At 35.5% G+C, this 16,869-nt stretch overlaps 1 long non-coding RNA gene across 1 annotated transcript in view; it reads right to left on the bottom strand.

The window, feature by feature from the left end:
• Positions 1 to 16,869, bottom strand: part of LOC107534142 (uncharacterized) — a 737,970-nt gene that overhangs the window by 40,006 nt on the left and 681,095 nt on the right. The window lies entirely within an intron of this gene.

The following is a 16,869-nucleotide window of genomic DNA, read 5'->3' as shown; positions in this document are numbered from 1 at the left end:
GATGTCCCTGGTTATTTCTCAGATTTGAAGTCTGTGATTACCTAGAAAGCAGGCAACCCTGGTCACTTGTCACTCAGCTATCCTCACTTAGAGCAACTCTACACACCAGAGAAAAGTAATTGGGAAAATTATCTTGCCAGCCTTCCCACCTGCTCCCTCATAACAGTCAACTAAACCAACTAAACAACAAATAAATAGAAACAAACCCACTTTTCTCCTGAAAATACAAACCATTGTTTCTTAAGTATCTTGATAATGGTAACAAAACCAATTCCCCTTGAATGAGATAGATAATTTCACACAGAGGAGGGTGTAAAAAATTGCCTTTGCCTCAAGAATCTGGTAACTGCAAACAAAACATTTATTATTGGTTCCATTGTCTGTGTGCTTTATTTCTGGTGTGAAGTGAGGCAAAATTGCCTTATTTTTCCATTTAACTTTCATTAGGCTTACCATCAAGAATAGAACGACTCATTCTTTATCCTCGAGTCAATGTGAAACTGTCTTCCTTTGAGCCATCACATAAACTACACCATGACAGGGACCAATATCCTTCCTGTTTCTATTTAATCCATGAATTATTTTTTTAAAATAGCAACTTCTCTTGTTCTGTGGTTGTTATAAAGGAATGCACTGGAAAAAAGTTTCAGAACTTTATGCATTCTTCTGAGTTTTAGAGGTAGATGCAAAATACTAATTTAAAATGTAACATTCAAATCACATTTAGAGGCATGTTTGTGTATATAGTTTTGTATATTTGCTCCCTGCATACTACCACAGATTCAGGTTTCTTTTTTAGGTCAGTGTACAGTCCCCACCCCACCCCCCACACACACCCTGTCCCGTTTGAATGTGAGGTTGATCTATTTTGGTATAGAATTTATAAAGAATCATCTGAAAATAGGAAATGGGAAAAATCAGAATTAATATTTAAAACTTTGCAGTTTGTTTGAATAGCCACTTGAAGACATGTGCTCCAATGGCTCCTAGACATATGCAGGAGGTAGTGAGGAGTGGTTTCTGGCCACAGAACTGAAAATTATTCCATTTCTAATCCATCATGTATTATCTCTGAATCATTCATTTATTGAAGGTTATTTAATGGATATTATGTATTAGGCATTGTTTATAAATTGGAGATACAGAAGCAAATGTGGCAAAGTTTTCGATTTCATGGAACTTGAGTGTCTGAAGGTAAGATAATGACTGGAAGTGTTTGCCACAGGGCTGGCACGTGGTTACAGATTCAAAAGCTTTTACAAAATCACCAATGAAAAAAACAAATCTTCAACAAGATCATGAAGAATGTGTAGGGTCACCAGTTAACTAACCAAATAGCTAATAAATAAATGGCATGTTCTTTTGGAGTTATGCTACCTGGGTTCAAATCCTAGACATACCATACATTTGTGTCTTCAAACAATTTACTAAAACATTTAGTGCCTTAGTTTGCTTTTTGGTAAAATGACAAAAATGATGGTAGCTAGAATTGTGGTGGGTCATAAATAAACTAATCTTATAAAACAGTAAGGCACCTGGAATGTCAAAGCTCAATACATGTAAAGAAGTGTGTGTGTGTGTGTGTGTGTGTGTGTGTGTGTGTGTGATGTTGTCCCATTTAATAATAGTCCATTCTACTTTAAATGGTAATTTTAATGGAGGGAAGCAAGCCTACAACTTAACAAACCCTTCAAAAACAAAAGAAAAAAACTAAAGAGAATATTTAGACCATTTTCAGGAGATATATGAAACATTAGTTTATTTGGTGAGTTAATGATTTGTGCTATATCCCCTTGAGCAAGGGGGAAAAAATATAAAAAATGAATGGCATTACATTGAATTAAAAAAGTTCTGCACAGTGAAGGAAACCATTAACAAAATCAAAAGACAACCTACTGAAGGGGAACATATATTTGCTAATGATATATCTGACAAGGGGTTACTATAAACAATATATAGAAAACTCGTACAACTCATTAACAAAAACTAAGCAATCCAATCCAAAAATGGACATAAGACATAAAAAGATGCTCAGCATCACTATTCATCATGAAAATGCAAAGCAAAACCACAATGAGATACCACCTCAGCCTGTCAGAATGACTATTAGCAAAAAGTCAGCAAATAATAAGAGTTGAAAAGGATGTGAAGGAAATGGGACACTGTGCCCTGCTGTGGGGAGTGTACGGTGGTGCAGTCACTGTGGAAAATTGTATGGAGATCGCCCAAAAAACAGTGTGGAGTTTCCTCAAAAAATTAAAAAAGAAACTGCCATTGCACCCAGTGATCCCACCTCTAGAAATATATCCTAAGAATCCTGAAACACTAATCAGAAAGAATATATGCCCCCCTATGTTCATAGCAGTGCAGTTTACAATAGCTGAGATCTGGAAACAGCCCAAGTGCCCATCAGCAGATGAGTGGATAAAAAGCTGTGGGACATTCACACCATGGAATACTGCGCAGCTGTAAAGAGGAGGGATCTCATACCCTTTGGAACAGCATGGAGGGACCTGGAGAATATTATGCTAAGTGAAATAAGTCAGTCAGAGAAAGACAGGTATCAGATAATCTTACTCATAGGTGGAATCCAATGATTAAAATAAAATGACAAACAAAATAGACCCAGAGACATTGAAGCATGCAACAGATTGACATATTTGAGAGGAAGGGTGGGGGGCGTTCAGGAAGAGATTAACCAAAGAACTTATCTGTATATATGCATAACCCATGGACTCAGACAATAGTGTGGTGAAGGCCTGGGGGGCGGGGGCTGGGTAGAGGGGTTCAATGGGGGGAAAAGGAGACATCTGTAATATTTTCAACAATAAAGATAAATTTTTTAAAAAAGCAGGAAATCCTAAGTGGAAGTTTTTGTAAAGGCATAAAATTTTTCTAGAGAGGTAGTGAAATTTAAGGCCTTTTATTCAAATATCCATTCATAAATTTAGCAAATTTAATAAATGCATATCATGGCGAAAGTACTATTTTAGGTTAATTTCTGTCTTCACTGCACCTAATAATTATAACATTGATGCCAAATAAATTATCCATTGATTGATTAATTGATTTATGTGGTGTATCTCTAAGTATTGAGAGTAATGAAAGAGAAAAAGACTACAGTCATAGCTTATAAACCCTGCACTGTCTTTGAACTTAAACCAAGACAAAGATTATTTTCCACTCTTGTTTAATCCTCACAATAATAAACTGTAATGAACATTGTAATTTTTATAGAGGCTTAATAACATCAAAGAGTGCACAGACCCTGCAGGCAATCTTGACCAGTCTTCTGTTGATGTAGTTTAAAGGCACAGCATCAGTTAGGCATGCAGGCTCTCATTTGTTCTACTCGGGGTTCAAGCCTGCACCATGCATACAGTGCTTCATAGACAATTGTTTTCAGAAAGGAGCCTTGATTATACCCAAGCTTTACCTAACATATGGACTTCAGTATCATTCCACAATATTACAAAGAATTCCACTGTATTATATCCAATCAGAAAAATCCTTTCATCTTCCTCTCAAAGACAATATATTTCTGACTTGTTATTGGCCTAATTCACCATGGGTTTTCATTTTCTTGTCTGACACATTCATTACCAATTGCTAAAATGTGCTGCTTATCGAAATACTTCCTTAGGATTATCAGTCGCTTTAAAGCACATGATTTAATGAAATAATTTGCAAGGTAAATTCAAGTTCCTCGTTAAAGAAAACACCCCCATTGCCTTTCAATGTCAGTGCCATCCAAAACATCATGGGGTACAGGTTCTGAATTTTACGGCTGCCTCACAGCCTTGTGATGGTCATGTACCAAAAACAGGGATCCAGCTACACTTTTTGTTCCTGACATAATTCTAAGAATTTCTGAAGAAAAAGGTTAACTTTTACGATACGGAATGATGGTAGGATGGTGCAGGGCCTCAGGTATTTCATTCTTTCCTATCTTTCTGATTCACTTTGCTACTGCAAGCAGACATATAAATCACCCAGTTCCTTCTTTTCTCCTAGTTCATCAGGAGGATACATCTTCATTTGAAAAACACTTAGCAGTCCTTAAAGAATAATTCTCTAAGTGCAGTGTGATGTTTCATTGCCATACAACACTGGATTTTGGATGGCCTTTAGCAATCCACAAAGCAGCCTCCAAGGACCCCTTGGAGTTAAAATATCTGAGTCTAAACAGGAAACAGGAGAAATTCAAATTGATACTCTTTACGTTCAAAGTGTCTGCTATGCTTTTTCTCTGATCTGTTCTTCCGAAAAGTTTAATATTTCAGACATTCTAAATGCACTATCTATACTAGGGGTCTGGGCGGACGTAAACAAGAATAATATACTTATCTAACCTCAAGAAGACAACAGTCTGGTATATGTTAAGCCCGGGATCATATATTTAAAGTGTCGACTATATCCTTGGGGCATTGGCATATGTTCATCTACATGTTATACAATCTTCACAACAATCCCATGGTGCAGTTATGTTATCCTTTCTTTAGAAACTAGGTTTTCATCTGGCTGATCAAATTAGCTAATGATACAGAATGCAAGGTAACATCATGCCTGCTGATCAGGTCAAAGTCATCTTCTGCTCTTGTTCACTCAAATAACTTCCTTAATTGCTCTCCATTTTTATTCTTGCCTTGCATTGTATTCTCCACAACAGCCCTCAGGACAAAGGGGGTTGGATCAAGATCCCCAGGAGAACTTGGGAGTGTCAAAGCAGCTCACCACAGCCTCACTGCTTTTCAGGGTCAAGCCATATCTCTCAGAAATACCTGCAAATATAGCTTCACACTTCATGATACATATTTGCATGCTTTAACATTGAATTATTTATACTTAAATTTTTGAGTAAAATTGAAAATTGAGGAAAATTTACCAAGTCCTTCTTATGCCTATCTTAATACCCTGGATCAATGTGAGTAATTTCTGATAAGATTCTGTTGGTAGTTTTCAATATTAGGATCCAGATCCTTTCTTATGTTTTTTGCTTGTTTGTTTTGTTGTTTGAATTGTAATAAATATCATTCTTCATTTAATGAGAAGATACCTCAAATATTCATCACATGGTCTAACTTTAAGACAAAGGTATAAGATATTTGAAACTTTATGTCCTTTGCAAAAAGCAATTTCCTTATTCCAGGAGGAAATAATCACTCTTAAGTCTATTGATTAGCCAGATTTAATAGCACATTCATTCTTAATTTGATCTTCAAAAAAATACCAAAAAAAACCCCTGTAAGAAATGACCTCTATTTTACTAATAGGACCTGAAGCACAGGGAAGGGTGATTTAGTCAAAGTTCCATTATTGGTTAGGAGAAAAACAAAACTGGAGCCCAGGCCTCCTGAACACTAGCCTGGGTCTCCCTTCTGGTTGCTGGCATGACATAGTCATGAATCACTGGAGACAAATCCTATTACCTATACGTTGCTAACAAGAGAGGCATGAGCTTCCATTAGATGGATGTGACCTTTGCTGAACCTCAAGCATCTTGAAGCACATGGGTGCTTTGGGGTTGAATCTTGAGCTGCCAAATACACTATACTTTTCTGGACAGATCACAATGACTCAGGCAGCCACTGTGCAAGTGTCTTGTCCATCTGCCCCAAAGGCACATTAGGAAAAGTTTGTTTTCTTTGCTTCCTTTTACATCTGCCATTTCAAGCAATTAATCACCTGTGGGGTCCTCTAGTTCCCAGGAGAACCTCAGAGTGCTCCTGCTACATTCCAAATTCCCATATTAAACCCATTTTCAAATCAGGTGGCTCACTCTATAATTAATTTAGGTAATTTAAAAATTATCTTATTTTATTCCAGGTAAGATTTGAGGTGATTTATTACAAAGGCACAGGGGAAAGAGGCCAAAGACACTGGACATAACCAAATAATAATAATATTTGTTGATATTTATTGAATGCTTTTTATGTGCCAGCCATTATACTGGACATTATCGCGTTTGTTCTAATCTATAAAGCAGATGATACTGATATATGAGAAACAGACTTCAAGGAATACTTTGCCCACACAAATAAAAGATGGTGGAGCCAGGAGTTAAGCTCAGGTTTGCCCCACTTCCTACTCCTAACTTTGTTAGGACTATGAGATATATATAACTTGAAAGCCCTCTCCCTGATCCCTACCTCCAAGGAAAAAACAAGCATGATACAACAGTGGAGAGCCATGGAATTATATATTAAAAATCTGGCTGTGGAAAATTTCAGTACCTGAGCATGTAACTTAGCCACAAATTTTACAACAGATAGAACAAAGCAAAAACCAAATGTAGAAAGATCTAGGGAAATGGTAAGTGGCTGATTTAGGAATCAATTAGTCCTGATTTTGAATTCTAGCTCAGCCACCAACTAGCTGTGTGAGTTCAGGCAAGTTACTTCTATTCTCTAAATCTCAACTGAGTCATCTGTAAAACTGAGACAATAAAACTACTTTGTATTACTGAGTTTTATCACATATGCAAGGGAACTGGCACATCACCTGACACAGAGCAGTGACTTAAAAAGCTAACAGTTGTAAAACTCTGTGGTTAGGCCAGTCTAATGTTTATCCCTCAGAATAATCCTGCAACTTAGAACTCATAACCTGCATTTTACAGAAGAATCTGAGGCTTACAAAGGGTTAATAATTTGGTTAAGGCCATGTAGAGCTACGATAAAAACATATGCACATCAGCCTCCATTCAATATATTTTCCCTATCACACATTGTTTTATTTGCCTCATCAAAGGAGGGAGACCTGTTTATCATAAATGACAAACGCTTGCTGGCTTGGAGCCCTGAGAAGCATTGGCTGTGAGGGCTGCTGTAGCACTCAGCACAGTAATGACCAACGGATGTCCCAGATGACAGCTTTACAAGAAGAGTAAAGGCCTTCCTATATCACTGGTTCTTAAATCACAGGCCTATTGTAAAACTCAAAGGTACGGTGGAAAATGAAGTTATTTAAGGCAATTTTGTGGGAATGGAGAGGATGATGTGACCCAGACATGTAACCTTCTCGTGGTCTGACTTTATACAAGGGCAAAGCTGGGAGACACTTGAGGAATGAATTCTTGTAAAATATCAACTCTCAGTACATTTTTGAAAAGTCAAGCTTTGACTGGAGAATGGCAAACAGTGGATAGTTTTGATCTACTTTCTTTACAATTCTAAGACAGTGAATAGATTACAGAGACTTACTGATGGGACTCAGCTCAGGCTGCGTAAATGGGATATGGCATATATTTTCCCAGAAATTTGGCAAGAATTTGAAGAAATACAACAGAAAAGTTCATCAAATTCTGGAAGAAGGAAATTGCCTCAAAGCATGACCTAGAAATGATAGAGCTATTTATTTCATGACTTCCAATTTGTTTCAACCAAATATTAAAAAATGGAATTAATTCCTCTTTAATCAGGGGACTCTACATATAGCTTAGCCTTTGCTCACTTAGCTTAGGAGTATGTCATGTCCTTAACCTTTATTTTTCATTTCTATATAATGAAGAAAATACTAGCATCTCATGAGATGGGCATGGTCAGAATCAAATGGGACAGATAACTCTCATGATGGCCTCTGAAATATGCAAAATGTTGTACACTGGTGAGTTATATTAAGTAGATACATATTTTCTAAATGACACTCTTGGAAATTTTAACTTTCACTTAGAAAATGTGTATCACCCTACTATAAGGAAGCCAACTAACATCCCATAGGGTTGTTGTGAATATTAAATGGGATGGAGTATTTTAAATAGTCTGTTATAGGTGTTACATAATAGTTAAAATTTCCCAATAATGTTTATATTTATACTTAGGATGTGATATTTTGACATTTATCACTAAAAAGAACAATGGTGAAATTTCACATCCTAAGTATATAATATAAACCTATGAAAGACCTGTGGCTTCATTTTTCTGGTAGGAAGGCCTTTAGCATTTTCAGACAAGTCTCTAAAGATGGTGTATTAACTCTTGACTGCTTGGTGCCTAGGAATCTTTTTGTTCAACCATTGATAAGGCCATTTTTTCATATTTTTAGTATAAAAATCAGGGAATTCAGGTCCTTTTCCTGGAAAGTTTACATGTGGCCTGTTGAGCAGAGGCCTATATATCATTTCATGAGGATAAAGGTAGATTCAAGAATCCATGCCTTATTTTCTTGCTGAACCTTGTTTTGATAAGTATCATCAATAAAGCCTGTTCTTCAAACCATGTTTGAGGTGTTGTAGAATTGATCCTGACCCCAATGGGAACCAGGTGACTACAAAGCCACTCACCTAGCTCAGTAAGGTATTAGATAAATGTTAATTGCTCAGTGGCACTGGTGGCTACATTAAACAGACTGAAATATATATTTAAAATATATGAGTTTCTTAAATGGCAACAACATGATAGAGTGAATACTGTTTGATAAAACAGAATCCAAGAAGCAGGTTCATAAAAATAGCATTATGGAACTATTCGATTAATGCTTTCTTATCCTTCTACCTCACTAATTATTAAGTTAGGCCAAAGACAGGAAACTATTCTTAGTGATAAATTAGACACTATGAACACAAAGGAGAAAGTTTAAAGTGAATCACAATATTCTCAAAATTGACAAAATATTAATGTTCTTATATAAGGCAGCTTAAAAAAGATGATGAAATAGCCCTGGCTGAGTAGCTCAGTTGGTTCAAGTGTCATCTCGACCTGCCTCGGTTGCTGGTTTGATCCCTGGTCAGGGCACATACAAGAAGCAACCAATGAATGCATGAATAACTGGAACAGCAAATTGATCTCTCTCTCTCTCTCTCTCTCTCTCTCTCTCTCTCTCTCTCTCTCTTCCCTCTTCCTCTCTCTCTCTGAAAAAAAAAAAATTTTTAAAGATGAACTAGAATGACAAACAGATGAAATTATGGTAAAATGTAAACTCAACAGCATAGATGTTTATTAATAGTTAGAAATAATTTGTTCAATCAAATATACACTGAAGCTATTAATTATAGTAGTTATAAAGTATAACATTTTAATGGTATTAAAAATAATAATTAGAAAATGTGTACTTAGGCAATATTGATATTTTTGAAAATGCCTTTGATTTCAGAATGCCTAGATGTTAAATAAATTAAACATATTTTTGACTCTGTTGCTGAACTTACAGAAAAAAAATGTAAGAAAAATTCCCAAGCTTCAGAAAGAAAGAGAAAAAAGCTGATATAAGAGAAGAAAATTGAAGAGGAGGAGATACAGGAGCTGAAAGCAATGAAATAAGCCAATTCAGCAGCACAGGCTGCCCTCAGTACCAGAAAATTGGGTCTTTTATGAATAAATGCCACACTGGAAGGAAAAGAGTGGGGTCCTGAGGCTTTTAAGATAGCAATAGGGAAATGGGTATAAATGCACATCCTACCCCCCTTATAAACACACATAAATCAGTGATTCATAAAAGTATTACTGTTAACAAAATAATATGCTAGGAGGGGAAAATCTATTGTGGATAATACAGGGACCCAAAAGGTGTCTGTCTGTGGTTTTTGAGTGCTAGGTAGAAAATAAGCATGGCAACACCCACATAAGCAGTGTCCTCTGAGAGTTTGTATCTATAGGCCTAACTGTGCGTAGGAGTTGGGGTAGGATTTATAACAGCTTCATGTCTGAGAAACACCAAGTGAAGAAATTAAAATGGCAGTGTTTCTGGGGAGTTATAATTTATACATCATAGCAAAAACAAATGCAAAATCTCTCTGAAGGAAATAAATTTCATTTGAGGACCCTCCAAAGTTGTATATATTAGGTCCAGTCAAAGATGAGCTCAGATTATTAAATTACCAAATACGTTAAAAAATAAACTCTGTAAACAGTTTTAAGTAGAAACACTAAGCAATAGGTTTAAACCTAACAACTTGAGATATAGAAAATGAAGTAACTACTGATAACATATTTAAGCATATAAAATATGGGTTCAAAAGAAAGACAGTAGACTATAAAAGTATGCTAATTTACAAAAGACACAATAGAGTTTAAATTCAATTATATAACTTGACTTAAATATACTCAGGGGATTAAACAGTGGATTAAATACAGCTGAGGAGAATGTTAACAAAATGATAACTGAAGTAGAAAAAATTAAGAATGCCATTTAAGGGGTGACAGAGATAATATATTTTTAAAAAGTTGATTTTGGGGTATGTAGGAGAGAATAAAATTTTACACATTAATTGGCATTCTAGAAGAAGACAATAGAAAAAATACACAGGAGAAGGAATATTCACAGAGTTCAAAGCTGAAAATATTCCAGGATTTATTGAAAGACATATCATTGGATTCAGTAAACACACTATCTCAGAGTAAATAAAAAGAAATCCATATCTATACACATCAGTATAAACTGTAAATCACTGGTGACAAAAGTAAAAAGAGAGAGAAGATACATTGTCTAAAGGGAAGACAATTGGAGGGTAGACTTCCCCACAGCAACAGTGGAAATCGGAAGACAGTGCAAACTTACACTGAAAATGGTGAGAGAAATGGGTATTAGATAAGAACTGAACACTCAGCAAAATCTACCTTTAAAGACAATAACAAAATATAAATATTTTCAGATTAAACCAACATTATTTCACTAAAGAAATTTCTAAAGTGATGTCCTTGCAATTTTAGAAGAAAGGGCTGTAATAAGAAATAAGGAACAGAAACTGAAAACAAAGACAAAAAATCATGGAGGTAAAATATAAACATTATGAAACATTTTAATAACGATGATAAAACTATTGTCTAAACTATAGAGTTCTAAAAAAACAAACCAAGAAAATGCTGAAACATTTTATAGTAACAGCAGGAGACTTATATGGAGAAGACTAAAAACTTATTGAAGATGAAAGAGAAAGAGAAAAGGGCCCAATGAAACCTTCGAGGATGATGGATGTGTTCATTATTTTGGTTGTAGTAATGGTTTTAAGGTGGATACATATGTCAAAACCTATCAAATGGAACACTTTAGCTATGTGTGATTTATTGTATGTCAATTACCTCAGTAGAGGTATAAAATAAAAATAACAGCAAAATACCTAAATAAATGGAGAGGTGTTCCATTTTCCTGGAGAAAGGCCTAGTAATTAAAGATATCAGTTCTCTACAAACTAATCAATGAATATAGTACAATCCCAATCAAAATTCAAATACATTTTACTTGACAATTAACAAAAGATTTAAACAATTTTATGTTAAAGAATAGAGGGCCTAGGACGACCTACATCCCTCTGAAGTTAAACAAGATTGGTGTATATTTCCCATCCGTATTTAAGATATACAGCTATAATAATTGATATGGGAATTATTAGAGGCATTAATGTAAAAATAGAGAAATAAATATTAAAACATAACAAAGAAATTAGAAAGTTAACCCATGAATATATGGGAAACTTTATATATAGCAGAAATGAAAGGGTAGATGAGAGAATATATTGCTTAGTAAATGCAATAATGGTGCAAGTAAAATTGGTTAATATGAAAAAATAGATAATCCCTACCACATGTTATACAACCAAACAAATCCAAATAGATTACATAATGAAAAGTTTAAAAGTTAAACTTTAACATTATTAAAAGAAAATATAGGTGAATATCTTTTTACTCAATGGTATAGACAATTAGTTATTAAGATACACAAAACAATTTATAAAGAAAAAATTGATAAATACAGCTATATTAAATTAAGAATTTGTGTTAGTCCAAAGTAACCATGAAGAGAGTGAAAACACAAGCCCTCAAACTAGAAGACATTTGCAACACATTTAAAGAAATATATTAATACTCATAGCATATAAAGTACTACTAGCATTGTAAAAAGAAGAAGAAGAAAAAAGATAACCAAACCAGTAGGATAATGGGCAAAACACATGAACAGACATTTTACAGAATAAGAAACCAGAATGATCACTAAATATTTGAGAAATATTCACTTTCATTAATAAAACGGAAAATTAGAGCCACAGTGGATATAATTTTCATTTTCTCCATGGTTGTAATTATTTAGAATGTCTGACAATACCCAGCACGGGCAAGTTTATAGAGCAACAGTAACTACATTACGCTGGCAGGGGTGTAAATGGCACAACTGTTTTACAAAGCAGTTTGCCATTCTCATGTAAATGTGAAGTTTTGCATATACTATATAGAATTGATAATGCATGAACTATAGTCGTATGCTTCAATCTGTATGAACTGCATTAAGCTAGTGCTAGATAAAAAAAAAGTGGACACCAATATATCCAGTATGACACATTTATATAAAGTTTCCTAAAAATACTTACAAATAGTAAATCTACTATAGCTATAAAAAAGAAGGATCTCTCACCCTTTGGGACAGCATGGATGGACCTGGAGAATATTATGCTAAGGAAAATAAGCCAGGCAGAGAAAGACAAGCATCACATGATCTCTCTTATATGTGGAATCTAAGGAACAAAATAAACTGACAGCCTGGCCGGGCGTGGCTCAGCGGTTGTGCATCGACCTAGGATCCGGGAGATCAGGGTTTGATTCCCGGTCGGGGCACATGCCTGGGTTGCGGGCTCCATCCCCAATAACTCTCTCATCATTGGTGTTTGTCTCTCTCTCTCCCTCTGCTGCCCTCTCTCTGAAATCAATAAAGATATACAAAAAAAATAAAAATAAATAAAAAAATAAACTGACAAACAAGATAGGACCACAGACATGGAAGCATTAAACAGGCTGACAGATCTCAGAGGGAAGGCGAGAGGAAGGGCAGGAAGAGATTAATCAAAGAACTTATAAGCATATACGCATAGCCTAGCCCATGGACACAGATAATAGACAGGTGAAGGCCTGGGATGGGGTGAGAGATGATGGGCGGAGGGGGTCAAAGAGGGGCAAACGGGGGACATCTGTAATACTCTCAACAATAAAATAAATTATAAAATAAAACAAAGCAGAAAGTAAGTAAAAGACAATTTAGAAGTGAAGTTCAATAGTACTATTAATCTTCTATGTATGTGATAAATAGAAACATTCTTGTGCATATATAAAATATCATTTAACATAAAATGCACATATAAAGTATCTTTCAACGTAAAAAGAATTTAAAACCTCATAGTTCCAGCTTGTATGCATAATAAGTGTGTAAACATGCAAAAATTCATGCTTGTGGACAAAGGTTAGAATGAACACAGCAAAACTCTTCAATGAGTTATAGCATGCATGGTGAAAAGGTAACTGTTGATGCAAACACACACAAACATGCTTTGTGTGTGTGTATGTGTGTATTATAAAGTTTTCTTGGTTGCCAGCAATCTTTTTTAAATTAAAAATGTGATTAGGGAAGTCAACGTTCAAAATGATTTCTAATTATTTATACCCTATGAGTGAAGGCTAATTTATAAGAGCATTTTATATCATTCAATAACTTGTTTAAATATTTAAAAATAGTAATATCCTGCTGCAAGCCAGACTGGCAACAATAATAGAAAACTAACTCTTACACATAATTTGGACCTATTAGATTTCAATGACATTTCTAGCAATAATTATTCATTTAAATGTTATAGCATAGGTTCAATTTCAATGCATGAGTGACTGCCTAAAATTCCCAAGAATCTAAACAAAAGAATTTCATTAAAGATTTTTTCTGGAACTAAATCTCAAGATTATGCTGTTTATTGGGGTTTAACTCCATAGTATGAATGAGAAATTATTTTATGGGACAATTTTCACAAATTGGAAGGTCAGGCTCAATCGCATTTGTGTAAAGTCGTTTGTAATACAGTACACACAACAGATAAAGCTAGCTCTCTTTCAGCAAATGCTGTATTGATTTTACAACTGTGAATGCATATTGTACTATTTAGAGAAAACATCTATTTCAGTATCTGCCTATTCCCTGGGAATATGTGTCCACAAACTAAATCCTAAGGCAAGAACTACTATAATTTGTTTATATTTTGTGGTATTTACTGTGAAGTATGGTAACTGTTAGAGAAAAAAGAAAAGTCCACATGACACTGAACAACTTCTTCATTGAGAAAGTGTGCGTGCATGCACATGTATGCGCACACAGACACACACACACACAGAAAGAGAGCCAGTGAGAAAGTGAGGACCTAATATGACTAGGCACTATGCTAGTAGTCACCGGTAATATAAAATCTAATATAGGACAGACCCTGCATTAGAAGATGACAGTATGATTAGGTGGACTGTCAAGTTCAATGTCACTGGACTAGAGCTGCAATGTCGATGAGTCAAGTGCTGGCAGAGTTCCAGGAGGAAGGCCAAACCCTAAGGTAAGCATGAGTCCACAAGACAGTGAGCTTTAAAGGAGACTGTGGTGTGAATTAAAAGGAGAAAATACATTCAAATCAAACCATGCATAACCCTGAGATCTGAAAGAGGAAGATGCATTTAGGGAAATATACATCACTCACTAAATTTGAAGCGAGGATACATAACATGCAGGCAACGAGACTAGAGAGGCAAGAAGAAACAGCTAAAAAATTACCCTGAAATCAGAGGACGTTCTGAGGAGAGGAATATCCTATCTGTTTTATTTTAAACATATCTCTCTGGCAAGATTAAACAGGTCTCTGTTTCAATAGGACCATGAAATATATAAAAGAATGTTCAAAAACCTCTACAGCTATGAATACTAATAAATGGATGTTATTATAGATGACTGAAGGTAAAAAACTGACATGAAAACAAAGGAATCTCAGAATCTCTTTAAGGAAATAGTCACCAGATAATTGGAATCTGGGTGTGGGGTATAAGCAGCCCCTTTTGAAAATAATAACTGCCATCATCATTTATCATGTGCTGCCTGTGAACTAGGCACGGGGCTAAATATTTTTATTCAGTATTTGTTTACTCTTTGTAACAACTCTAAGATTAGATTTTTGAATTCTATTTTAGAGATGAGAAATCTGAGAATTAAAGGTATTAAATAACTCACCTCAAATCAAACAATCAGTAAAGGAAACAGTGTCTTACTTCAAAGCCCAAGCAATTAAATGCAAAAAGCACATGGAACCCACATTCTTGCAATAAAGATAAGCAGGTTCCCTGTCTGTTTCATGCCCAATGACTATAAACTCCAAGACAACATGGACATACTACTGCTATGATGCAATTAAGCCAAAGAATGAAATTAGACAACCTAGAGATCAAGAAGAAAATTGCTATTCCAGAGAGAAAGGGAGCTGCAAAGAGCAGTAGAGCCTCTGTTCATTGCCACCTGCCTAGGGTTGGCCACTGACTCATGCAGGAAATGAGTAGTACAGGTGTTAACAATGACACTGGTAAAAGTGGCCTAACAACCTGGTTATCAGGCGAATGCTATGCCCCGGGGTCTGCCAAGCCCTTCACACATGAGCTAACTGGCACACAAAGAAGTGACAAGACTTTGCATGGACTGTCCAACTCCCAAACTCATCCTCTTTTGCAGACCTGCCTTGCACATCTGGCCAAGTGTAGGAAATATCTGAATGACCATGTAGAGTTGGTGTTTAAATTGATATATACATTTACTTTAACAACTTTTCTGCCTCGGTCATGTGTTTCTGCCTTATAGAGCAATACAGAGGATGGGGTGGAGGGGCGTTTAACTCTTAATAGTCATAATTTAATTGAAGAGTTAGATAAGGGTACACATAATCAATTCAATAATAAGGGCAATTGTTTTCAATCTGCAAAATTCTCATGTGGTATGGGGATATGGGAGGTATTCTGAAAAGGCTTATTACTAAATTGATGTTAATGTATTTTTCCCAGGTGCCCTAAGATACACATATAAACTCAGCTATATGAAACTCCTTGCAGGAAAATGTAAAATCACAAAATAGATACATTAAGAAACAGTCTCAAGAGAAAAGGCAATTTCATACCACACAAGGATTTCTTTAGCCAGTTCTTCCCCTAGTGTATTTCAATTAAGTTTCCATTTACAAATGGGAAAAAAAAAAAATCAATTTGTAGGCAGGTTTGCTGTGATACATCTATGGCACAAAGTAAAATATAGTAGTGGCACTTTTTAGAAATATGAATAAACTCCTGGGCACAAAACACGTTGAAAACCACACATTAAAATAACACATCCTGGTAGATGACACACTGAGTGTCCTTTAAGTATCCAGTTAGTTCAATGGATGACAAACTCACTAGTACTGCTAGTTCAGTGCATGCCAGCAAAGCTCCCAGTTGAATTCCTACTGATGAACTCCTCCTTTTCTAATATATTTTTTCCCACTGTTATTATCTGGAAACCAGTTGACACTGGCTTTTTACACATAGGACTTATCTAGACTTCCAGCTGTTTGGCTGATAAGGAGATTACTAAACTTCTAACTCAGCCAGATGGTAGGTGGCCGTGTTTGACTTGAAATATTTTCAGCTTTTTTGATTACCAAAGAGCTGAAAACTTTAAGGATAAGAAGAAAGATTCCCCTCTCCACTTTGCAGGGTGATGTTTTTTCGGACGAAGAAAATTTTCAGGCTTTTGATTGGCATTCTTGCATAAAGCAGAATCTGATTAGCTGCGTGGAGCGGGGGAAGTGTGTTGAAAGCAGAAAGACTAACTGTGGCTCAAAAAAAATTGTTTTTTGTCCTTGCAATAATGAATAAACTAGAAAAGTTTTGCACATAAATACAATCTCTTATGTAGATGTCCCTTCCCTGAACACCTTTCACAGTAAGGCAATGCCCAGCATGTCCATGGTTAGATATAAGTCACTTTAAATAGCGTCTGAAATACCAAAGTGATACAGAGAGAGAGCACAGCACTTAAAGTAAAATTTTAAAACCTGTATTCCTAAGTCCTGGGTTCTGCCAGGGTCTACCTGCATGAACTTTGTCCTCTCTTTAAACCTCTCAG

Source organism: Miniopterus natalensis, chromosome 11 (genome assembly GCF_054644295.1).
Source record: "Miniopterus natalensis isolate mMinNat1 chromosome 11, mMinNat1.hap1, whole genome shotgun sequence".
Lineage (NCBI taxonomy): Eukaryota > Metazoa > Chordata > Mammalia > Chiroptera > Miniopteridae > Miniopterus > Miniopterus natalensis.
This window is presented reverse-complemented; position numbering and strand designations above follow the sequence as displayed.